The sequence below is a fragment of the Molossus molossus genome, unplaced genomic scaffold (assembly GCF_014108415.1).
Source record: "Molossus molossus isolate mMolMol1 unplaced genomic scaffold, mMolMol1.p scaffold_m16_p_15, whole genome shotgun sequence".
NCBI lineage: Eukaryota > Metazoa > Chordata > Mammalia > Chiroptera > Molossidae > Molossus > Molossus molossus.
Window position 1 is genome coordinate 74,236,665 of NW_023425350.1, and position 4,583 is coordinate 74,241,247.

General features: G+C 48.4%; 1 pseudogene; it reads left to right on the forward strand.

The window, feature by feature from the left end:
* Nucleotides 1-289: 289 nt before the first annotated feature.
* On the forward strand, nucleotides 290-1,019 carry LOC118631063 (annotated as a pseudogene).
* The last annotated feature ends 3,564 nt before the right edge of the window (nucleotides 1,020-4,583 follow it).

The window sequence follows — 4,583 nt, forward strand, 5'->3', positions numbered from 1 at the left end:
CTACATGTCTGCTCTGGGCTCTCTGAGTAAATTCTCCCCCACTCCCCAGCCCCAAGCCATCATTGATCTGCTTTTTGTCACTGTAGATTAGTTTTGAGTCTTCTTGAATTTCATAAAAATGCATTCTTTTGTGTCTGGCTTCTTTTGCCAGACATAACATTTTTGAGATTCATCCTATGCCTCTCTTTAAAAATAAAACAAACTTGAAGACACAGCCAGTGGGAGAGGAACGGAGCCTGTCGGAGCCTTGGCTTCAAGTAATGCCGCCAACCCAGAACCGCCTTGGAAGGCCCCCTTGCCAATAAGTGCCTCTTTGCATAGCACTGGCCCCTGCCTTCACGCTCAGTGGTACCACTACAGCCAGATGGGCCATGGCGGGCCAGGGAGGTGCAGCAGGAGCCAGTGGACTAGCTGCTGGGAACAAGACCTGTCAATGTAAGCTGGTCCTGCTGGTGGAGTCTGAGGTAGGCAAATCAAACCTTGTCCTCCGCTTGGTCAAGGGACAATTCCACAAGTACCAGGAGAACGTAGTTGGAGTGGCCTTCCTCACGCAGACTTTCTGCTTGGATGACACGACAGTTAAGTTTGAGATCTAGGACACAGCTGGACAGGAGCAGTAACTATCACAGCCTGGCCATGTACTCTCGGGGAACCCAGGCTGCCATCATGGTCTGTGACATCACCAACAGAGATACGTTTACACGGGCCGAGAACTGGGTGCAGGAGTTACAGAGGCAGCCAGCCCCAACACCTTCATTGCGCTTTCAGGGAACGAGGCAGACCTGGCCAGCAAGACAGCCATGGAATTCCAGGAAGCACGAGCCTATGCAGATGACAACAGTTTGCTGTTCTTGGAGTCAGCAAAGAAAGCAATGAATGTGAACAAAATTTCCATGGCAATAGCTAAGAAGCTCCCCAAGAATGAGCCCCAGAATGCAGCTGGCACTCCAGGCTGGTACCAGGGTATGGACCTCCAGGGGAACAACCCAACCTTCTGGAGCCAGTGCAGCAGCAACTGAGCACCCCTAGCCTGCGCACTGCCTCCACCTCCTCCACCTGAACGACCCGACTGGAATCCACTCTAACCAACCATACTTAACTACTCTGGCCACCATGGGGTGGGGAGGGGTAAGGGGAAGTGAACCGCCATGATTTCTTCATATAATTTTGTTCATAGGCCAGAGTGACTTATTCCACCCGCACCTTTCTGTACAAGTACTAATTCAATTTTATGTCTTAAGTCACTTTTTAAATATATTTTTAATTGATTTTTCTAGAGAAAGAGATAGAAACATTTATGTGAGAGAGAAACATCAGTTGGCTGCCTCCTGCACACCCCCTACTGGGGATGGAGCCTGCAACCCAGGCATGTGCCCTGACCGGGAATGGAACCAGGATTCTCAGTCCCTGAGACTACTTTGAATCCACTGAGCCACACTGGCCAGACTTAAGTCACTTTTAAAGTGGGAAGATCTTCTCTTCCCACTTCCTGCCCTTTCTCCTGCCCTCCCACTCTCCCTTTGCTGGTAGTGGCCAGTGCCCCTGTTTCCCCTCACCCTTGCAGCAGTCACTCTCTCTCCTCTTGCTGACTAGCGGACTCAGCAAGAGCATCCATGTCCTTACTGTGTTTGGAGTGTGCTTGGTTCTGGGCCATGGGGCAGGCCCTAGGGACTAAGGAAGGGAGAGACAGCTATTCTCTTAGCTGGCTGGCTGGCATCAGGCTGCAGTCCCCCCTCACCCCTGACTGACAGCTGGGAGAGAAACCACAGCATTATGGTGACAGCCACAAACCCACTGCCCACAGTCCACCCCGCACCCTCATCCTTGGTCACCAACCTCTGGCTGTAAGCTCTGTCCTGACTAAATCACGATGATGGGTATTTGGGGGTGGGAAAGGAAGGGGAGGGGGAGTGGGAGGGAATGAAACCAACTTTTTCTGTATTTTGTATTGTATGTTTTCTTCAACCTGTAACCAATCAGTATCTTGTCAATATAGTCAGCCAATGGATTGACAAAAAAATAATAAATAAAACAAACTTGTGTTGAGAGTGTCTCCAAAGTAAAAAGACCATTTCTATGATAAGAATAAGCTTTCTGAACTAGGAAACAACTTCCTTCATTAGTCTAAGTCTCCTAGCTGATAATATTTTTCTCAATAATGAGTTTGGAAAAGGAACTCTCGTTTCTAATTTACATTGAATTTTTATATTATCTGTTAATTTTTTTAAAAGAGAGAGGGGGAAAGGGTCAGGTTGAAGGGAGAGAAGCACACTAGGACAGAAGTACTTTAAACTAAAACACCCACCTGAAGATGCCGCATATTCCGTTTTTAAGCCAGGTAAGTAATTCCTTAGGAACGACAGAATATTTAATCTTATGGCATGTAGTAGACACTAAAGTAATTGTTGGAAGATTGAATGATTTTGAAAATATAATACAGGAACAAACAGTATTTCTCCAAACTTGCCTAAATTGCTACATAAATAGGTATGAAATCAGTCTTTAGTTGTGGGCAAGTTTGCTCACAATACAGCAAGCAGTCACTTTAAAGATGCAGAGTGATTTTTAAAATAGCTAAACCAGCCCTGCAGTTTGGCTCAGTGGTAGAACATCTGCCCGCAGACCAATGAATGAGTCACGAGTTCGATTCTGGCCCAGGACACGCACCTCGGTGGTGGTTCGTCCCCGGTCAGGGTCGTGCAGGAAGCAACCATTTGATGTATCTCTCTCACATTGATGTTTCTCTCCCTCTCTCCTCCTCCCACTCTGTCTGAAGATAAATAGAAAAATATCACCGGGTGAAGAATAAAAAAATAAAATAAAATAGCTAAACCAAATAGAACAAATGTGGTGTTGACTGACACAGTAGTAAGAGAAGTCTAAATTGAGGCCTGCAAACCATTATTAAAGCCTAATATTGGCCCTCAAATGGTTTAAGGCACGTGGGGGAAGAGGTAAGCCCACGAGAATTGGCAGAAGGGGTTACACACAGAGCGCTCTGCGAAATGAGAGAGAAGTGGTTCCAAAGAGGGAAGATTGTCTCAGCGCTGTCCCCATGGTGCCTGCCGGCTCCACAAGTTCCCACGAGCAGGGTCCGGGAAGCCTGTTTCTACATCTCGCACCTAGAAAGACACTCAAAGCCTCTGCTTGGGCTTCCCTCTCCCGCCATTCTCACTAATGGAACCATTTTTCAAGTATTTCAACTTAGAAGAGTACCCAGGAATCTAAACATGCTCATTTCTTTTTTTTTTTTATCCTCACCCGAGGATATTTTTCCATTTTTTGTTCAGGTAGAGTGGGAGGGAGAGAGAGGAAGGGAGAGAGAGAGAGAAACATCGACGTGAAGGGACACATCGAGTGGCTGCCACCCGCACGACCAACCAGGGCCGGGGACAAACTGCAACCGAAGTACGTGCCCTTAGCGGGAACCGAACCCGGGTCTCTCCGGACCACAGGCCGACGCTCTAACCGCTGAGCCAAACTGGCCAGGGCGAAACATGCTCATTTCTTTGTGTTCTTTGTGTAAGAACCAGGCGGAACGAGGCGGTGCGGGGTCCCCAGAAGTGCAGGTTTATTGGGAATCAGCCTGCCGGACCACCTCTGAGAGAGTAGCAACCGGCTTGTACAGGCTAGGGATTTTTAAACTCAGGGCTGGGGGGGTGGGCTCAGCTGAGGAGACGTGGTCGTCTTTGATTGGTCGGGCCTGGGGTCTCCGAGTTCTTGAATGGTTGTGGGCTGGGGTCTCCTGAAACTTGTTTTTCCTGTTGAGCGACCATTTGCAGTTTTGGGTGGGTTCGGGTAGTTCCGTCATTCTGTTCCTCCTGACTGGAGTGATGGGTTTTGGTTTCTTGGAATGAGAGGCTTAGGGCAGTAATATGGAAGTTAAAAGCTAACACTTTGTTCCCTGTTTGTCAACTTCCATAAGGGATCATCTTCCTTTTCACAGTTTAACCATTGTCTTCATGTCACTTTGGGTCACCCAGATCCCACACCCTCCTCGCCTTTTCCCACAACAGCTCGAAGCCACCCACCCCACTGACTCATCCCCATTGGCATCAGGGCAGAACGCTTCCACATCTACATGAGTCTACTCAGGGAGTCCTTACCCAATCCAGGGCCTGTCCCCTCCCCCCAAAATGAGTTGTTGAAGTCCTAACTGGCAGTACTTCAGAATATGACTTTATTTAGAAATAGGCTCAATGCAGATATAATTAGTTGACATGAGGTCATACTGGAGTAGGGTGGACTCCTAATCCATGACTAGTGACCTTAATAAGAAGACAGCCATGACTTCCTGTCAAGATGGCAGCATAGGTAAACGCAGTATCACGTCCTCCCACAACCACATCAAAGTTACAACTAAACTACAGAACAACCATCATTCAAAAACGCCTGAAATCAAGCTGGATGGAAGTCCTACAACTACGGAATTAAAGCAGCAGCTACGCCCTGGCCGGTTTGGCTCAGTGGTTAGAGCGTCGGCCTGCGATCCCGAGAGACCCGGGTTCGGTTCCCGCTGGGGGAATGTACCTCGGTTGCAGTTTGTCCCCGGCCCTGGTTGGTCGTGCGGGTGGCAGCCACTC